Raw genomic sequence first — 22,179 nt, forward strand, 5'->3', positions numbered from 1 at the left:
CTTTACTCAACATAATATCTCCAACATTTATTAGTGCAATAAGAGAGGAAGTTTTGAATTTAACGCAATGTAGCTCTGCTCTCTCAGATCGGGTAATAAACTGGCATGTATCAGATTAAATTTCATTATCTGATCATAGACAAGTTCTATTTGAATATAAAGCAAATTATATAATCAAGGAAACCTATCGTAATCATAGGAAAACAAATTTGTAGCTATACAACTCCAATCTCTCCGTATAATGGGATGTTTCTATGGATAATACAAGCACTAATTATAAGTTGGAAAAGGCATCTGAATGCTTAGTAACACAAATTAAACAAGCTTATTTTGCAATAGAGATGTATCCTGGTGGAATGACAGGTTAGAAAAGCTAAGGAAAAAGGCTCGTAAACTATTTAACCGAACTAAAATTACAGAAAATTGGTCTCACTATAAAGAGGCTTTAACTGACTATAACAAAGAAATTAGAAGATCCAAACGTAAAGATTCTAGACATATGTGTGGAAGCATTGAAAGTATTCGTGTTACCGCAAGACTTCAAAACGTCCTTTCTAAAGATCATGCAAACGGCTTAGCCCTTAAAAAAGAAGAAACCTTGAAAGTAATTATGCAATCTCATTTCCCAGGGTCTTTGCCTACTACTTGCGCTTTATCTGTTGTAAATTTCGCTAGAGGTCATGACTCACTAAATGGATCAAGACAGTCCAATGAAGAGGTAAAAAATCTAGCAAATGTAATGTTTACTATTTCTAAAGTTGCATGGGCTATAGACTCTTTTGAACCATTCAAATCTCCAGGTTTGAATGAAATTTATCCAATTTTAACTCAAAAGTGTAAAACCGTATTGATTCCGGCCTTAGTAAGTTTACATAAAGCAAGCTTTTTGTTTAAATATATTCCTACTACGTGGCGAAAAGTTCGAGTAGTATTTATACCAAAGGCTAATAAAAAAACAAGCCTTCTCCTAAATCATTCAGACCTTATGAACCCACTGGTAATCGAAAACTTTGAGAAGCTTCTTGAGCTAAACCCTCAAACTCGTTTTATGTCATTGTACTACGTGTACATAACTCAGGATGTCAGCCCTTCACAGCATAATCCTCATCGTGTATGCTTCTCCGACTTCGGCAATTCAGTTAGTTTTGATTTATCCATGACGCGGGAGATTCGTGGGATCCCAGAACATCATCGTTCCATGATTGTTCCGTCAATTTACGCTGCAAAGTTTGGCCAAGTTGATTCCGCAAGATCGTTCTTCACAGATGGATCATTAATAGAGGCGTCCGCTGGTTTTGGTATTTATAACGAATTTCATAGCGCCTCTCGAATGCTTCAAGCTCCTTGTTCCGTATATGTTGCTGAGCTGGCGGCAATACATTATACGCTAGAAACGATCGCCTCACTTGCACCAGATCATTATTTTATTTTTACGGATAGTCTCAGTTCTGTCGAGGCTATTCGATCCATGAGGCCGGTAAAGCACTCCTCGTATTTTCTCATGAAAATACGAGAGCTTCTGAGTGCTTTATCTTTAAGATCTTTTGTCATCACCTTTGCATGGGTCCCATCTCATTGCTCGATTCCGGGCAATGAGAAGGCGGACTCGCTTGCAAAGGTGGGCTATGGAAGGCGATATTTACGATCGACAAATCGCCTACAATGAATTTTTCTTCATTTATCGGCAACAGTCGCTCGCCAGCTGGCAAAATAAATGGAGTGAAGGAAGTTTGGGACGATGGCTATTCTCGATCATCCCTAAGGTGTCGAAGAGTCCTTGGTTCAAGGGGTTGGATGTGGGTCGAGACTTCATTCGTCTGATGTCTCGCCTCATGTCCAATCACTATTCGTTAAACGCTCACTTGTTTCGTGTTGGGCTGGGAGACAGCAATCTCTGTGAATGTGGACAAGGTTACCAAGACGCCGATCACATCCTTTGGTCTTGTGCTGAGCATCGTGGAGTCAGATCTGAGCTATGCGATTCCCTTCGGGCTCGAGGTAGACAACCTAATGTTCCAGTTCGGGATATTTTGGCTAGACGTGATCTGGAGTTTATGAAACTCATATATGTTTACTTTAAGAATACTTACCTTAGATTGTAAGTTTGATTAACCTTGTGTTTAGTTTGTGTATTGTGCGTGTAGTTTTTTTTTTATGTTTGTCTTCAAGATGAATAGAAATAAGTTCATGTTTTAGGATTAATTAAATATTTGTATAATAAATCATATTTCAAACCTCCTTCTCCCTTTCCCCATCCAAAAAATTGTAAATCTCCACTAACCTCGAGACGACCGCGAGTAATCGGTTCAATTCCTTTAACTCTAGATTTAAGACATGAATCATGTATAATGCAAATGATAACTCGGCTCTGTAAAGTTTATTCGATTGAGCCTGTACAAATAAATTAATAAAAAAAAAAAAAAAAAAAATCATTCAGACCTATCAGTTTGTCGTCAATTTTCCTTAAATTAATGGAAAAGATGATAGATGAATTGAACATATCAAATCTGAAATTCTTCCAAAAATACCAATGAGTAGAGCTCAATTTGCTTATCAACCAGCACCTTTGAAGCAAAGGATGTGTTAATGGCTGCATTTCTTGATAAATACATGATTTTAAATCCTTCAAAAGCAACGATTGTACCCTTTACAAAAAGACGAAAAGTCTTATTTTCAAAAATTTCTTTGAAAGGAACAGAATTGAAGTATTCTTTGGAAGTTAAATACTTAGGAGTAACTTTAGATAGCAAGCTCTATTGGAATGTACATTTAGAACAAGTAATAAAAAAGCAACCCATGCTCTTTGGATTAGTAGAAGAACGTTTGCAATGAAGAATGCTCTCAGACTCAGACGAACAAAAGAGCTCTTTGAAGAAGATCTTAAAAATCATACGAGCATTTTGAAAGAGATTCAATTAAGTCCACTAATATTACAGAATGAAGATTTTATGGCAAAAATACATTAATTCAACCAACCATTTAATGTATTTAATACAACACGTAACGACCGGGAGACTGGAGGGCCGTTTATTCGTCCTGGGTCTATAACATTCTACACGGATAGCTCAAAACAGGATAACAGGGTAGAGGCAGGAATAACAGGTCCCGGCATTAACTGTTCTGTAGCAATGGGTAAATGGCCAACAGTATTCCAAGCAGAGATATTTGCGATTCTAGAATGTGTAGAAATATGTTTAAAAAGAAATTATAGGAATGCAAACATATCTCGATGAACATTTCAAATGGTTCTATCTGCTTTGATCGATTCTCTTCATCGACTTTCTCTTTCGTCAATAACTCAGCTGCAAAACCTCTCCCTGTTGTATTTGACGTTTTGGACACTAGATAAGAACCTCCTTTATCAAACTATGTGGTAGAATCAGTGCGAAATCTGTTTGCATAGCAGTGGTTATGAAAAGAGAAAGTCGATGAAGAGAATCGATCAAAGCAGATAGGACCATTTGAAATGTTCATCGAGATATGCATTTTTTCGGACAGCAGCATTGAATGCCCTTAAATCAAGGATCTACAATTCAAAGTTAGTGTGGGAATGCTATAATCAACAAGGTAAATCTATATTGGGTTCCTGGTCATTGCGACATTGAAGGAAATGAAAAAGCTGATCAATTAGCAAAGCTTGGCTCATCCCATAAAATCATATGGACGATTACATACGCAGAGGGAGGAGAGTTCTAAAACCTCTCATAAACTATCTTCGTAGTTTATGAACAGTGTGTATACTATATACATTGGTTCTCTTTTATGCCACAATCTGACCACTTCTGTCCGGGACATGGGACAAAATTCAAATTTCAGATCCAGTATGATTTCCGGGGGCCCTTTTGGGTTCTAGAGTAACTGTGTAAAATTTCAGGTTTAATTATATTTTAGCGTCAGCGGTTTTAATTTTACACAGGTTTTCAATGGGGAAACTTTCTTTTTCAAATAAAAATCTGGCAAGGTCACCCATTGCCCTCTAAAAATACGTCAACCCAACTACTCCCTAGCAAATTTTACAAGGAAAGTTTTCTTCCAAGATCGCAAAACGATCCGACGCTTGTGGAAAAATATATTTAGCCATTACTGAACGAACGAACTGTTCATTATTCTTTTTTTCTAGCAGCACTGCCAGCTGCCGCCTGCTGCTGTCTGTGCGAGACAGTCACGTTGTGTGAGGGTACACTCAGCATGGAAAAGTCGATATCTTGCGCAAAAAACCTTCGATTTGGATGAAGTTTTGCGCTGGGTCGTTTGGAAACAAGCGTAATTTATCACTAGTGCGTTTTGTGTTTGGCACACACAATTTATTCAAACAATCCTACTTGGAAAAACTTCGAGTGTAGAGCAAAACCGTCTAGGAAAAAAATATAGGTTGAACATTACTATGCCATTCTACTTGGCATTTCAAGCTTATTGCGTATCGCATATTAGCTTATTGCGTGCTCTCAAATTAGTGTTCTATCTCCATTTCCACAGTTATTAGTTGTTGTTTGTTCTTTATTTACCTATCATATATCTAACTCGTTTGTGGTCATAATTAACAGTTAAATTTATGCACAAGACTAGAACATTACAAACAAACAAAAACATTCTAAACTAGGGTACTACAAAAAGCTATCGCCTTAAAGAGAGTCGTTGTTGAAAGGTTCTTATGGTCAAGATGAAGACAAACAATTCCAAAACGTCGCTAAAAGCACTACACATAAATCTATTGGGGTCATGTTGTCCATATTGAACATTTCGCGAACCAAGATGACTCCAAAATTGATCGTACCAGCGAGCAATACAGGGATCGTAGGCAGAGTGAATCCCAGAACTCTCCAGAAATTTTGAATATGAATCCAAACTGCCTATTCGTTTTAGAGATTACATCGCTATAGTGTACTTGAAATTTAATAACGCTATCTAGCATAACACCCAAGTCTCGTATTTGAGTTACTTGTTGTAGAGGGTGTTCTACGATATAGTAGTCAAAAACAAACGGTTTGATCTTTCGATGGAACGAAATGATACTGCATTTCGAAATGCTAGCCGTCGTGAAATTACGAGAACATCAAATTTCAAAACAGTTTACCATCCACTGCAGCTCGAATCAATCTAGTAGACTCATAATTATTGCGATATAGTAGTCAAAAACAAACGGTTTGATCTTTCGATGGAACGAAATGATACTGCATTTCGAAATGCTAGCCGTCGTGAAATTACGAGAACATCAAATTTCAAAACAGTTTACCATCCACTGCAGCTCGAATCAATCTAGTAGACTCATAATTATTGCCAGTTCAGAGAAAAATTAGCAATTGGCGTCAGATTTGACAACCGAAATTGACAATCGCCACTGACAGCTGCTTTTGGGATTTTCGAACACTGAACCAAAATCGTTCCTTGAAGACCGAGTTGAAGACCTTGTTCGCATGACAACACATAAATTATGAAAGGAAACATTCAAAATAACAGTTCAGGTGGAAGTTCGCAAGATAAATTGAAGAAATCTTGAAATATTTGATTAGAAAAATAAATTAAAACTGCTTTTCAGCGCATTGGCAAAAGAAGATCCTCCAACCAACCTATGGACTACTAAACTATTTCATTTTATGAGGACACCGTCTCCACAATTATTTAGAAGATTCTAGGGTTACATGTGGTTCCAGTATAGCCTGATTGGTACAATTGATAATCCAGAGGATCGGGTCGATTGCATCAAGAGGGATCGATCTGTCTTCAACCGAGGCTTCGAAGAATGATAGTTATTATCCGGTTGTGTTTATGGAGAAGGCAGACGCATCACTTCTTCCGCTGGTCCTGCTTCTCCTCGTTGGCCAGGGGTGGCCGTGCTCCTTTGCTTCCTTCTTCTTGCTTTACTTGTTTTGGCTGCAGCCTTCAGTGGACCCTTTCACCTGTCCCGTGCGTCCCTCAAGTATGGTGACGGACTCGAGGGTTCAACAGTCCCGTGGAACAGTTGGCCTGCCTGGTTTCGTGGTGAACACGGTTAACTCGGGGAACAGGTTAACGATCGTTCATTGAACACTACCGGCGTTTGGCGTGGTTGATTATACGCACGATGAACGGCTTACCGTAAACTTTACGGTGAAGGGGCCCCGAAGACAACGAAGCAAACAGTACTAGCGCAAGGTAGGAGTAGAACAGTAAGGAACTGGGAGACGTTAGGTTCGAGACCGTCCGTGAAGTGGGAAGAAAGCAATACGAATAAAAGCGAATAAAGTGGGCTTTTTATCCGTACTGAACGTAAGTGTTTTCTTGGTTCGCAGAATTGTTACGAGCGTGTGCCGACCCTGAGGATTGAAGACGAAAGTGTCATCAGTGCTGGGAGTAACACCACACTGGCACGTTACAGTCTTGTAACCGGAAAATGGACACTGGAATCTACTAGGTGAGCTTTCGGAAGGTCCTGAACAACAGCGAAATTGTCAATTCATGAAACTGGGCCTCTGTGTTTTTTTTAAAGCACTTCTAGAAGACTAATTATAATGAATTCGGACTTGTGACCGGAACCTGGGTAACCTTCCAAATAATCCGGAACATTAGTTAAAGTGGTCAGTTCATAATATTGGCCCTAGAGCTCAGCAGTTTTTTTAAGTACTTCTAGAAGACTCATTAGAATAAATTCGGACTTGTGACCAGAAAGTGAACATTGGAGGCCACTGGGTGACCTTCCGGAACATCCTGAACATCCTTAAAAATGCTCAATTCATAAAATTGGTCCTGGATATCTTCGGTTTTTTTTGGAAAGGACTTCTAGAAGACTCATTAGAATGAATTTGAACTTGCTACTGGAAAATTGATCTTGAGGGCCACGGGATAACTTTTCGGAAGGTTCAAACCAACCGTAAAAGTGGTCAATTCATTAAAGAACTCAGCGTTTTTTTATAAAGCACATATAGAAGACTCAAGACAAAGAATTCCGAATTGTGACCAGAAAAAGGACCCTAGTGATCATGGGGTGAACTTTCGGAAGATGGCGACTTCCGGTATGTGGAAAATTGCAAAATACTTCTAAATATAGGTATTTCCTGAACGGGGACAACCTGTAGAGGCTAGAAATCGGTTATTGGCGCCATTTTTTAATTAAAGATGGCGACCTTCGGTTTGTGAAAAGGTATTACATACCGTATAATATGTACGGAACGATGTCTAGAGGCCGGAATCGATGATTGATGCCATTTTGGAATCCAAGATGGTGACTACCTGTTCATAAAAAAAAGCATCAAATACTACACAATATGGCCATTTCAGGAACGGGAACGACGTGTAGAGACCGGAAATCGATCATTGACGCCCTTCGGAAATCCAAGACTCCATTAATTTCTATCAACTGGATTGGTCTATCCGCATAATTGCATCACATCGCCGCAATTGAGTTCAAACACGTTTGAAATATATGGCGATAATACGAAGTCAAACTTAACATTATACAAAAAAAAATACCGTGTATATTTTCATAGAAAGATTTCATTTTTCTCTATAGTTTTGTCTCAGAAGTCATTTTAATCCGAAGTAACTTTTTCAAACTACAATTGATTGAAAAAACGTCAAAGACGCCAAACAAAAATGAAAAGATCCAAAATGGTCGAATTTTAGCAAAAAAAGTGAATGATTGCCCATAACAAATAATTATGCAAAGTTTCATGCAAATCGGAGAAGGCCAAGTCAAACAATTTCTTTTATGCTATGTGGCGTGGAAGTGCTACAAGATTTAAAACAAAAAATATTGAAAAGCTTAAGAGAAATGCTTCTATGTATTTTTTTATGTTACACCTAAAAATTAAGAATAATAATAGAACAACAACTTTTGAAAAATATTTTTTAGACTTAATTCTGAAGAATCTCATATGAGATTCAATAGAATCTTGGAATGCCATAGATTTCCTGCTGAATGTTATAAAATCCTTATCAAAGTTTTGAAAAATTTCCTAAATATCTATGGGAAATTCCGATGAAGCCTAGAATAAATTTAACGAATTCTTAGAAGATAATCTGAGTCTGAAAAACAACTCAAAATTATGCACTGCTACTTTCCGCCGATTGCACATGCTATGAACTTTATTCAAATCGTTAAGATCAACTATTCGTACACCTACCCTACAGTCTAGTTATTACCGTTTCAATCACAATCGAAATCTTTCGACACCAGTCACAATTTTGTTTTACTAGCCCTACCCGTTCCAGTCATTCCAAATCGAAGTAGTAATTTAGTAGCAACGTCGAATTAATAATTGACGAACTATGTCGCCTAGTGCACATATTTATGCCATCAAACATCGCCCTCCCAGTCACACTCACCCTTTCTTCCTTTCCCCCATTTCTGCGGACGCCACACGTGCTATCTGCCACACACTAATTGCAATCAACAATTTATGATATTTAGGTTGCGGACTGGATGGAAACTATTTTTAACATTCGCTAAAGCTGGAGACTGCTGGACTGCGTTGAAACTGCAACAAATATTGACCCAAGATGTGTCAAATTTTTGAAGTAAGGAAGTTTGAACGCGATAGTGCTAGTGATCATCGATCGCCACTGGTTCAATTGATGCTAATTGATATTTATCGATATGCTGCATGAATCGCGCTGACTACCAGCTGCACGCGCATGAGATCACTTGATAGGAGATCGTTGATTTCTAACCTACGTATCATATTCACTGATTTCAATCAATAGAGCATCTGCCTAACACGGGCTGTTTTGATTTGAAAATGTTTTTTGGTCCTCAACACCGGCTTGGTTACATTGGTGATTGGTTACAACTACATAGTGTACGACTTAGTTCGTAGAATATAGATAAGGTGTTCACTGAACTGATGGCTGGCAATCGAATCGATAGTGATAAAAAATTCTATTAAATCTATATCAAATCACGTGTCATAAAACAGGATGGATGTGTCAAATGTTGGCTGGCTTACTCAGCGTGATAATGGGCACATAGTAAGCATTCTTATCTACCGTTACATACGAAGCACGCGGTACACCTGTGGATCTCCACACTTTCCCAATCAACAACACGACCAAGTTGTATTGACTCACGCAAACTGGAACTCGTTTCTAATTTTTCCACTTTGGAAGATTGATTAACACCTATCTTCAAATATCTTTCCTGATATCTGCAAGTGAAGGCTAAATATTTACACATTTCGAACATCCCGTAGTCGCTAATATTCCCATGTTAATGTAAATGACAATTGGGCAGCAATGAGAAACGCTTGTGCGTTCGGGTTGATGACGACACCAACTGTAACGACCGACGACGACGCGCAGTCGTCAGTCGGTGATGTAATCTCCCCATTGTCAAGTTCATTGTAATTCTCTCATTCTTAAAAGTGGGAAATGAATGTAATTAGTGTTCCAGTGTTTACAAACTAAGCGAGTGGAGACGCTCTGAATCGTGGTGGGTTGAGTGTGGATGAGTAATGCTTGGTCACAACACCGCATGGATTGTGAGCTTGGATGACATGACGGAGGAAAGAGCGAGGAAGGGTTGGTTGATGTCCATTATATCATGAAATCGTTGGTGATTCTATCAACCGTGCATGCCACTAACTGTAACAATGTTTAGATTCAGTCGGTTTCATGTCACGTAGAGAGATGTTGAATTTTATGGTCATTTGACCTATGCATCAAAACTAAAGCCCTACAGTAAAAGTATGGACGACTGTCACCACAAAACTGAAAAAAATCTGTTCCAATCGAGCAAAGCGGTGCATTTTGACGGTTCGATTGGAACAACTTTTGACAGACGTCCATACTTTTACTGTAGGGCTTTAATCAAAACTAGGGTGCATCATTAAAAAAATAGTATTGTCAACCATAAAGCCATATATGTAAAATATCTGTTCATCAGCTGAGATCTCAGAAAAAATCTAATTTGCTAGCTGAGTCTCGGAAATTTGTGTATTGAATGTCATCAAAATAAATTGCAGAACTAGCCGGCTGTTGGAATCTCGGAAAATTAAATTAAGAAAGATTAACTTGTGTTTTAAAATTTAGACGTTCAGTGTCTTAAGTGTTATTTTTACGCTCAATTTTTTTTTTTGTTGGCGGTTGTTAACATTAGGGTTGTCCTCAAATTAATTGATTTTTAAAAACTAACTTTGTAATTTTTGAAAATCAAGACACATGGTCCTGAGAAAAGTTTTTTTTTATATACATAATGCGTTTATTTTTCCAGGCTCATTTTCCGTAGCTTTGTGGAGCCGGTAAAGCGGGGGCCGATTACTCGCGGCTATCTCGAGGTTAGGAGTAACAAATTGTAACAAATGGATGGCAGGGTAGGGATTGAGAACACAGCGTTTGGAGAGCAATGTGCTCTTGATCTCGAACTAGGCGACACTCTGATGAAAAAGACAAACATGGGGGTACACCGATGGGCAGCAAACAACTTGGGAGAACACAAGATGACACTAACCACTAAATCCTCAGATCGATCCGTTTTAAAAACACATAAATTAAATTCAAATAGTCGAGATCTCAGCTCGCCAAGACATCTCTAAAGGGTATCGCGGGTTGTTTTCCTCGGGCCCTGAGGGATATGGATAACTCAGATCTGGCAACACGGTGTAAGATACATGACCAAACAATATTCTCGATATCGTGATAGCCACTGCCACATGCACATAAATTTCTGCCTGAGAGCCCATTTCTATAGAAGTGCGAGTTTAACGAACAATGATTGGACATAAGCCTTGACATAACACGTATAAAGTCGCGGCTCATGTTCAACCCTTTGAACCATGGTTTGTTCGATACCTGTGCGAGAATAGAATGTAACCATCTTCCCAAATCACCACCACTCCATTTAAGTTGCCAACTGATGGGAACTTGCTAGCGAGCAATGGAGAAAAATTCGTAGAAGGCGATTTGTCGCTCAAAAATATCGCCTTCCATAGCGCCCACCTTAGCTAACGCGTTCGCTTTCTCATTACCCGGAATTGAGCAATGAGAAGGGACCCAAGCTAAGGTGACAGTATAGAAGCAGTTAGATAAAGCACTCAGTTTAGATCGTATTTCAGGCAGGAAATACGAGGAGTGCTTCATTGGCCTCATTGAACGAATAGCCTCCAATGAGCTAAGACTATCCGTAAAAATGAACTAATGGTCAGAAGGTAGTGAGGCAATTCGCTCTACTGCGTTAAATATCGCTGCGAGTTCCGCAACGTATACGGCGTATGGTTTCTGCAGTTTATAGGAGGCGCTACACGCAAACCAAACATTTATTACAATGGATGTTAGTTCCATTTCCTATCATCCTCTGTTCATGAACATCGCAGCGAATGTTAGAAGTTGACCTAGCAGGCGATGTAATGGTTTTTTGTCTTTTTTATTTCGTGTTCTATCTACGCTTTCGACTATACCAATAAGCTTTTTTATTTATAACATTGTAGAACGACGCACACACTTGCCTTGAATCCCTCAAGCAGAAAAAGCATATGAAGTCAAGTATGAGAGGAAATGAGCGCTTCGTGGTTACTTTTAGGCTATCCATATTCATAAGTATGGAGATAGCAGTGGAGAAAGCACAGGTCTGATAATCGTAACGTCCGTGGTTCGAATCCAGTCGGCAACCTATTTCCTATTTTTTACGACATAATTAATTTCACTCACTAATACACTCCACATTTTCGGTCTCCAATTTTCTTGCATTGAACCGCAGCAAGGTAAATCGCATCCTCGGTTCATGCGGTCTCCACTAACATCCTCTGATGATGAATCCCACATAATTGTAAGCGAATCTTACATCCCCCGGTTGGGTGTAGCCAGCCAACTTCGTGCGGCGGCGAATTTTATTCGACCGGAGCGTCCTCCGGAGTCCAAAGTTGGCACGATTCCCTGCCATAATGCGTCATTGAATTTCTCTGCTGGTATCATTTTCGGCGGTCATCAGTGAGCCCATATACACGAACTTATCGACCACCTCGATTTCGTCACCATCAATCTGAACTCCTGGTGGGAGGCTAACATTGTCTTCCCTAAAACCTCTTCCTTTCATGTATTTTGGGGGTATTTTATAAAGAAAATAGTTAATACCACGTGATCTTTAAGAGATATCGATTAACCTTATTCGGAAGAAATGCTCATTTTAACAAGTTTAAAAAGTTACTTAAAGATGACATTTACGATGACTGACTGAAACACATATTATACTTGATTATCGGATTATTTTCAAAACAGCATAAGTTAAAAATTAACGATTATTTTCATTACCTTTTTAATTTCTAAAATAATTAAAAATTTAATGATTATCTCAACAACAAAATTTATTAACCTATCATTACCGGTCATCTTTCATGCTTGGTAGAAACGCCTCGGCATAAATTGTGCGCTACGCAGAGATAATCCACATACAAGTGTAGACGCTGTTAGATTGACGATAATACGAAAACCCTAACCACATAAATTCCTATAACTTATTTCGCATATCATGGTAAAGATTTATCATTTAGCACGAATCTTGAATGTCTCTTCCTGAAAATCTACAATATACCTTTATTAAGACACATTTGTACCCAGAACTGCTTTTATTTATCTGTCACAAACCAAGTATGAAATGTTATCACCTATGCACATATATGTAACTGGATATGCTCCAAGAAAAAGTACCATATTTGTTTGGAACAGCACCGGCCGGTGTATTTGCTATCTAGTCGACCGATACCACTAGGCGGATAGACTTGGTTTGGTTTGGCTCGCTAAAACCAACAACATTTGAAAATCATTGTATAAACACAGGTGCGGGTGTGAAAGTGGAATTCAAGAGTAAGCATCGTGCAATCGTCAATATTCATATGTGCCTACTAATAAGCCCACCTATGTTGACCAATCGACGTCAGACAGTATTCCACGGGTTACTGCGATATGGGGACAGGAAAGAATAATGCTTGAGTAATTTCCTCAATGCGGAAAAAATCGACGGAAAATCTAATGTGCTTTTGATTATTTCCGAGCTGGTATCGATTATGATTGAACGTGAAACATAAAATAGCTTACTCGTTCGAAGAAAAATGTTGTCACTTGTAACTGGAGCTTTATTCTAGTCACTTTTGAGGCACTCTACTTATTTATTTATTTTTGTCTGGATTAAATAACATAGCTGACTTCATAATTACTTTATGCTGCAACCGACCAAGAACGCTCATGTAAATTTTGTTTTCGTACGCGTGGACGCCGAGGTGTCTTCAAATTTGACTTCGACCTTCAACTATACACTCGATCCAATTCACTTTTTTTTCGTTACGATTCATATTTTTTTCCCCGTTCTGAAATGATTAGTCACTGCTGTAATGTGCACACATATGTAGATACATTCGATTACACTAAAATGTTCCGATACGCGCTACTGATGGCTAAGTAGGTAGTTACCCACAATAATACTGTCGATTGTTTGTGTGATCCGTACGATGAAAGTACCACCAAAATTACGGATAATGAAGCCCGAGTCTTGTCTGATCAACCGCCGATGACCGACTGACTGACTGGTTTGTGTGAGATGTGAGTTGTTGCGACAAAAGCTGCACGACGAATGCGTACCACCCGGCTCATTGATGCCTGTACGATGGAATATGGTGGTGGGTTGGAGTGCAGAGATAAATGCTGGGTGGTATATTCTGAGAGCATGAGAGCAGCCCGAGCACGTGGAAGTGGCTCTCCGGGAATCTTGCTAGTTACACTTGAAAGCAGGCTTGATGAAATTCAAACCGCCGAAATTTTTTTCTCTCCGTATTATGAAATCATTAGATGTTATGATGATATTTTGTATTTGTTTCCGTGAGTCACATTCAACGGTTTTATGATTGCTGAGTACTCCTCAGTGATCTTAAAATCGCTGATTGTAACTTCCTGAAAATAAAATGGACAGATGTTATATGTCAAACACATACTTTGTAATGCCTTCTTTTAACTTAGAAATACAAAATATCATCATTATGTCTAATGATTTCATAATTCCGAAAAACGTTAATTGAGAATATGTACTACTGTCAATGCGACTGCATTTTTTATACTTCACGGTGTCTCTGGTAGAACAGCATTAATAAAAAAAACAGTATCGCTAAATCACTCACCAAACGAAAGCTTATGCTCTCCCCTTTCAAATGAGACTAACCTCCAAATATCAGCGAAAAACATAATTTTGATATCACATCAAAAAGGATGCATTTCAATCGTGTCAAAAATATTTACTTACTTAACGATCCTGCGCACCTCCAGAGGTGCGAAAGATTTCCATCCTGGGTGATTACTAGCTTTGGCCTGGACCTGTGCCCAAGTCAAATTTCGGTCAATATTCTTAATTTCACTGTTTAGGCTCCACCGCCACGAGCCTCTGGGTCTGCCTCTGCTGCGATGTCCTGCTGGATTCCAGCCCAGTGCTTGCTTGCAGATTTCGTTTCCGCTCCGTCGTAGTGTGCGGCCGACCCACCTCCACTTCCGTTCACGAATTTCTGTCTCTATCGACTTCTGATTGCACAAACTATGAAGCTCGGAATTTGAGATCCAATTGTGGGGCCACCAGGCACGAATTATGTACCGCAGGTATCGATTGATAAACACCTGCAGCTTCTGAGTGTTCTCCGCTGATACACATCATGTGTCACTGGCGTATAACAGCACAGACTTCACGTTCAAGTTAAAAATTCGAATTTTGGTGCGTCGACTGCCAAAAGCAGCCCTCGCCTTCTTAATCCGTGCACCTATGTCACTCTTGATGCCGCCGTCCGACGCTATCTGGCTGCCAAGATATTGGAAGCTTTCGACTTTCTCCACTGCCTGCCCAGCTACCGTGAAATTGGAACGGTTTTCCGTGTTGGCATCCAACGATTTGGTCTTGTTGACGTTGATGGTTAGACCTGCTTCAGAGGAGCTTATTCTGCATGTCTGAGCGCCGTTGTGCTAATAACGCAACATCATCAGCCAAATCGAAGTCATTGAGATGCTCCATGGTAATAGGCTGCCACAGCAACCCACGGTTCGGTACACGGTCAACGGCCAACGACTCGTCGATTACGATGAGGAATAGTAGCGGTGATAATATACATCCTTGCCTCACATCCGCGATTACGCGAATCGGGTCAGACAAAGCTCCGTTGTGCAGCACTCTGCATGAGAAAGCCTCGTACTGCGCTTCGATGAGGTTGACGATCTTATCAGGGACTCCCTTGCGCCTCAGAGCGCCCCACAAGTTTTCGTGGTTTAGTCGGTCGAAAGCTTTTTCGTAGTCAATGAGTACCAAGTACAGGGACTGTTGGAACTCATTGACCTGCTCCAAGATGATTCAGAGCGTGACAATATGGTCCACACAGGATCTTCCAGTACGGAATCCTGCCTGCTGTCGTCGGAGAGTCGCGTCGATCTTCTCCTGTATCCGATTGAGGATAACTTTACACAGAACTTTGAGAACAATACACAGTAACATGATGCCTTGCCAGTTGTCGCATACAGTTGGATCCCCCTTCTTGGGGACTTTTACCACGACGCTCTGCATCCAGTCGGCCGCAAAAGCCGCGGTGTCCCAGATATTGACGAATAGTTGATGCAATATTTGTGAGGATATCATGGGGTCAGCTTTGAGCATCTCTGCTGATATGCGATCGACTTCCGGGGCTTTGGAATCACCCTTGGCGGATCATGCCGAGATGTTGATGGTTGGTTGACCGTTGAAACTTCGAGAAGTTGTTCAAAGTGCTCAAACCAACGATTCAACTGGTCAGTGGGGTCGATGAGCAACTGTCCAGTCGCGTCTTTCACAGGCATCTTTGGGTTCATCCTTGCCCCACTCAGGCGTCGTGAAACATCATAGAGTAGGCGGATATCGCCAGTTGCTGCGACTTTTCCCCTTCATCAGCCAGGGAGTCCACCCACGCTCGCTTGTCCTGTATGCAGGAACGCTTAACTTCCCTCTCTAGAGCCGAATACCGCTGACGGGCCTCGTTCTTGGCTCCTCGGGTCCTTTCTCGCTCTATCGCGGTTTTGCTTCTCTCCGCTCCTCGATCTTCCTCCAAGTTTCATCGGTGATTCACTCCTTCCTCTGAGTGCGCAGCTCACCCAGGTTGTTCTCGCTTGTTTCAATAAAGACATTCTTGATGCTCTTGTAAGTCTTGATTATAACGTCGGTTGCTAGTGCAATTATTTTTCATATCGTTGTCAAATGTTATGATTTCGAAGTGTATTGTGCAAAATGTTTACCGAAGAGTTCGTCACATGTACGGTAAGTAAAATACATACATTCACTTTACATTGCTATTATACTATGTTAATTAGTAAATTTATAATTTTGTATAATGTAATTGGCTGCTCATGTTCCTCATTTTATTTAATATGTTATTTGCAGGCACCGTTTTGGGATGCAGTTCAACGAGACTTTGGTGAGATTCCTGCGAAGGTGCAGAAGGTGTTGGACATCCTGTTATATTCAGGTAGCCTGACCATAGATTTTACCGCCCAGATGACATATATATCAAGCAAACAAACGATCGTCAACAAAACAGTTTATTAGAAGATATAAGTATAAGAGATTGGATTTTCTTTGAAGGATCAATTATTTGTCACGTAAATGCATTCTCATTTCAGACAGGTAAAAGGGAGATTTGTTATAGCATGTACTGCAAATAATATAAAAAATAATACTACTACGTTCGGACATTATCTGATATTACGTAATATAGGCTAACTTGATATCAAAAGTCATACATATGATTTCCAGTAAAAAATTCACGTCTTTTTCTGATATCAGCTATAGTCCGAACGTAGTAGAAGTTCAAACTAAAATTAAAACTATATTCTCAGGTAGAACAAAGATGTGTTCGCCTCAACGGATTAAGTAAAATGCCAAGAAACTACAAAAATACGAGGAGTTTTAGTCAAAGGAAGCATCTTTAAAATTATGGACGGTGGAGGACTGTTGAACGCCCATGAGAGCATTATTGGAATCGATGTTGAGAAATACACATCGCATATCCAACCACCAGATGCTACTTTTTGAATATTTTTGTGTTTTTATTAAATGCACATAAACCTATTATTACAGTTAATATTTATAAATCAATGTGTCACCAATAAGAAATAAACAATTAGTTTATATCCATGATAAAATATACCCAAATCATACAACTATTCGACGAATAGTTGATGATACCCCAAACACGTCGTTATGAAATATAATCATACAATTTTAATGAGGGAATGCACAAATATTGTACCTTGCATGATAATTTCGCATAACCATCGAAGCACGATGAGGATAACATATAAGCACGCAGAGCATTTTATATGCTGACGCTTATGAGAAATCCACATTTATCTGCGTATATATCGAGTATGCGGGGTTCTATGTTCATTTTTATTAGAATAGCATAGTGTGATTTTTAATAAGGAGCACATAATATTAAATTTTAAAATACACTTTATTTTCTCCAGAAAACGGGATGTGGGATATAGGTGACCACTTTAAGGGTAAAATATTTTTTTTCTCGTATTTCAGAGGAAAAGACACATTCTCATAAGCGAAAGGCTTAATACATACTAATCGTCTTTTTCGCTGAAGTTGGAAATCTTTTCTTTTAAATGATTTATTCATTGATACGTTAACGCTCGCAATGCACACAAACCAGCCTAACACACAAAATTCCTGACAACATTGAATAAACAAACTACAGAAATTCACCTAGCAACCAGGTAAGCATACTAGTACTAGGTATTTCTTAAGTATTTTTAAGTATTTATGGGCATCTAAAATATCAGTCAGATATTTGTAAGTACACCGCGAGAAATATAAAGTTTAGAGTGGGATGCCCCTAGCCTAGACCCTACCAATCGACCCATCAACTCATGAACCGGGGACCAACGGTTTTACTGTCCTTCCGAAGGAAGGCTCTCAGAACATCCCGGCGGCGCCGACTGGGATTGAACCCAGGCCTGCTGGGGTGAGGAGTAATCACGCTTACCACTATACCACCGGCGCCACTTAAATATAAACGAAATGAAAAATAAAAATAAAAAATCGTAGCAGGCCATGACTCTAAAATCCTATCTGTCATATGCATTCTGCGTACGTGGTATTGTGAACCAACTGGTATTTGTTTCTTGTGAAAAAGTGAAATTTTGTTGTTTTGTGTCATCGTTTTGATTTGCGGAAGAAAGGTATGACTCTATCTAATTAAAAAATATTCAAACGATTATCTATATACACATATAATTCTAACAGCAAAATTTAAACATGAAACCGAAGAGTAACGAAGAAAATCGTTTGGTGGTGTGCATACTGCATCTTCAACCACTATCAACAAAGGTGGTTGATATTACCGAACAACACTTTTTTTTTTCACGATTTTAGATCGATAGGTTGGTATAATCCTACAAAAATTTGTCGAGCATGTTCGTTTACAGTTTATTCGTATAGTAATCAGAATAATTTTGATAATATCACGCTGTACAAGTATAAGTACAATTGAAAAGTTGCCACTCGGAGCGCTGATATTTGCGCATGCGAGATATGCATTGATGCAAGAGTGACAATTTCACCTAAATCCAAGGAAAAACGTGTGGCAGACCCAGCTCCTCGGGTAATGCGAAAAAAAAAGTGCCACTTGAGTTTGTGTCCATACTGCTATTCGGAAATAGCAAAAGGTAAACGACATACATCATACATGTACGAAGAAGACTGTAGCGAAGCGCAATTTGCTCGCCATAGATCAGTGCACGGTCCCTAACCTCACTTTTTGCTCCCTATCATTTTGCTTCTGAGTAAAAGAGATAGCAACGAATGGGAGCCAAAACAAACCACCCAAAACTGTCAAAACTTACGGGTGAGAGAAGAGTGCGGCAAATCTTCGTGAACTGATCAATTGCCCAGAACGCTCAAGATGCTGGAGATCCTGTCGTTGCGAAGTATATGAGCGACAAACCCACGGATGGAGATGGTCAGGTAAAGCTCTATATAATCTACACGGACTACCCTCTAGCTGGAAATCCGCTACTACTGGTGCTCAGGTAAAAAGGAAACCACATCTGTCCGCTGACGATTAAAAAAAGACTTGCGATTTGAGTACCAGAATGGCATTAAAATTGAGCACCTGTCTAAGGGGCTTAGACATCGAAATCGCACCCAACGTTTCTTCCAAAATAACAATCCTAAACCAATCACTCCACCGGAAAAAAAAATAACCATACAATTACCATAAAATAATATAAAATCACAACGAAATCTATTGCCAACAATCGACCTTATTGTATGTATACCATACAAGCAAACTCAACATATTGTTATTACAATAGATCTACAATACGTCCCATATAATATAAATTTTCAACAATATAAAAACAATAAAATATAAACAATGGTTCAAGTTTGTTTGGGAAAAAGTGATTTTTTGTATGGTTAAGATACATAACAACCCCCTTGTTCTATTGTAGATATCCCCATATTGTGGAAACAATACATTATATGGTTATTTTATCGTTGTGGACAGTACAATTTATTATAAGTACAATAAATTCTATTGTATGATTACAATACATTTCATTGTACCTCTATCGTTCTTTTTTAGCGTTTTTTCGAGGTAGCTGAATTACCATAGCCGTGATAAATGCTCCATTGTAACGACGTGCAAGGATTAGAAGAGCATGTTATATCCAAAAGAGGCGTTGATTTGACAAGCTCGTTCTGTAAAATCGGTGTTGACGGAGGGGGCGGTTCTTTAAAAGTGACTCTGGCCATTATCGAAAGATCTCAAGCCACGAACTCCAAGTTGAATGGATACTAGTGTAAAAATGCTTTTACTGTTAGCAGTTGCTCCTGGAGTCCCCGAGAAATATGCTAATATCGCAAAGATATGGAGTACACTCTTGCACCTGAACAATTTCAAGTGTTTTGTTGCCGGGGGTTTGAAGATTGTCAACCTTCTTAGTGGAATAATGGGACACAGCTCGACATTCCGTTGTCCTTATTGCACCGCACCGAAGAATAATCTTTGCAATACAACTGCACAGCCTCGAACTCTCGGACTGTCCACCGCCTTCCTTACACATTACGCTTGGAATTATAAATGCAATCTACAAGAAGGTGAAATCCATTGATTCAGACACTGCTATGGATTGGGCAAGTATCAGTAGCTGCCAACGTCACAGAAAATACGAATTCACCAGGCCACAAACTGCTGCAAAATCGACATGTTTTGCAATCTGATGGAACCTTGAACTTGCGAAGAACTGTAAGTAAACTTATCGTTATTTCAATTACCGTTTTATAATGCTAAATTATATTGCTGGCACTCGATCAATTTGATCTTGTGTACAAGCGTTGTTTTCAAGAAAATTAATGTGAAGATTACGTAGAAAAGGTTGAGAAGTTTTCTAAGACGTGGATGGCAGCTTGGGTAAGCTTACCCAATAGCTTCAAATTCCATATTTTGCGATACCATGTCCCAGAATTTTGTAAAATCACTGGAAGGGGTTCATAACAAATATGGGGAGCAAGCCAGTTTAACTTACATTTCGATTTTCAAATTGTATGGAATCGTGTCAAGGCCCCAGAAACCTCTGAAGTATATGATCGGCAGCTTCTTCGTGCTGGTTGTACAATAGTGGACATTTGTAAACTGTTAATTATTTTTAGTTATATTTTAACCAATCGCAGCAGCTACCTAGGTAACCGTAGAAATTACTAATGCGATATCCATAAGATTCAAATCACAAAGGATACATTACATACACCGTGACTTTATTAGCAAGAAATGGGACTGTGATTTTTTGCCTTAAGGCTGGTCTGATGTCATTCAAGATATGGTCTGCTGCTGTAGCGTCAACTAACTCGCTTCGGTTCTGGTAATCTCCAGTTTGTTGAGCATCCCACACTTTCTAGATATTGCTCCACTTGATCTAACCACATTCATGTTTTTGTGAAAAACTTCAATTGTCCTCTACTACAGGTTCCCCGGGTCATCACAGTGATCTGGGAACGGCCAATATGATCAATGGTACATTTAAAGACTACAAATAGCCTATGCATGAAAAATGAGCCGTCAAAAGGCATGTGTTGGTTAAAAACAACCATCGCCCCCTAATGCAGGTTCTTCCTGGGGCGGAATCCAGTTTGACAATGAAAATAGCTTATTGTCACATTGTATTCGTAAGAAATTACCAAGACGTTTACGACTATTTTCCAATGCGCCTATTGATGGGTGATAATAAGCGGTACTATTTAATTCACATTACTTCTTATAACTAGTTTCGCTCATCACCATATCAATTTATCATTAAGTAGGTATCTTGAATGTCTCCTCCAGAAAATCTACAATATACCTTTATTAAGACTCATTTGTTTTTTTTTCTTCTTTATTATAGAAATTTTTAGTTCATCTTTTACTCATTTCTCTTAAGACTCATTTGTAACTAGAAGTGCTTTTATTTATCTGTCACAAACCAACTATGAAATGTCATCACCTATATGTAACTGGATATGCCCCAAGAAAAAGTACCATATTTGTTTAAAACAGCTCAGCCGGTCCATTTGCTATCTAATCGACCGATACCGCTAGGCGGATAGACTTGGTTTGGTTTGGATCGCTAAAACCAACAACATTTGGAAATCATTGTATAAACATAGGTGCGGGTGATAAAGCGGGAATCGAGAGCGAGCGGCATGCAATATTTCTTCGTCAATATTCATATGTGCCTACTGATAAGCCCAACTATGGTGACCAATCGACGTTAGACAATTCCCCACGGGTTACTGCGATGTGCGGACAGGAAAGAATAATGCTTGAGTAATTTCCTCAATGCCGTAAAAATCAACGGAAAATCTAACGTTCTTTTGATTATTTCCGTGCTGGTATCGATTATGATTGAACGTGAAACATAAAATAACTTACTCGTTTGAAGAAAAATGTTGTCACTTGTAACTGGAGCTTTATTCTAGTCACTTTTGAGGCGCTCTACTTATTTACTTATTTTTGTCTGGATAAGCTGACTTCATAATTACTTTATGCTGCAACCGACCAAGAACGCTAATGTAAATTTTGTTTTCGTACGCGTGGACGCCGAGGTGTCTTCAAATTTGACTTCGACCTTCAACTGGAACCAACTCACTTCTTTTTCTTTAAGATTCGTATTTTTTCCCGTTCTGAAATGATTAGTCACTGCTGTAATGCGCACACATGTGTAGATACATTCTATTAC

At 39.2% G+C, this 22,179-nt stretch overlaps 1 protein-coding gene across 1 annotated transcript in view; it reads right to left on the minus strand.

Annotated features, from left to right (window-relative positions):
- The window catches only part of LOC135696852 (acyl-CoA Delta-9 desaturase), a 49,254-nt gene extending 36,149 nt beyond the window's left edge, over nucleotides 1-13,105 (minus strand). Inside the window, exon 1 of the mRNA XM_065216388.1 lies at nucleotides 13,000-13,105. The gene's annotated coding sequence lies outside the window, so the exon portion shown is untranslated. The remainder of the gene's footprint in view (nucleotides 1-12,999) is intronic.
- Nucleotides 13,106-22,179: the final 9,074 nt, after the last annotated feature.

This window comes from Ochlerotatus camptorhynchus, unplaced genomic scaffold (assembly GCF_037179485.1).
Source record: "Ochlerotatus camptorhynchus isolate MF236.1 unplaced genomic scaffold, CSIRO-AGI_Acam_v1.1 ptg000062l, whole genome shotgun sequence".
NCBI classification, from domain to species: domain Eukaryota; kingdom Metazoa; phylum Arthropoda; class Insecta; order Diptera; family Culicidae; genus Ochlerotatus; species Ochlerotatus camptorhynchus.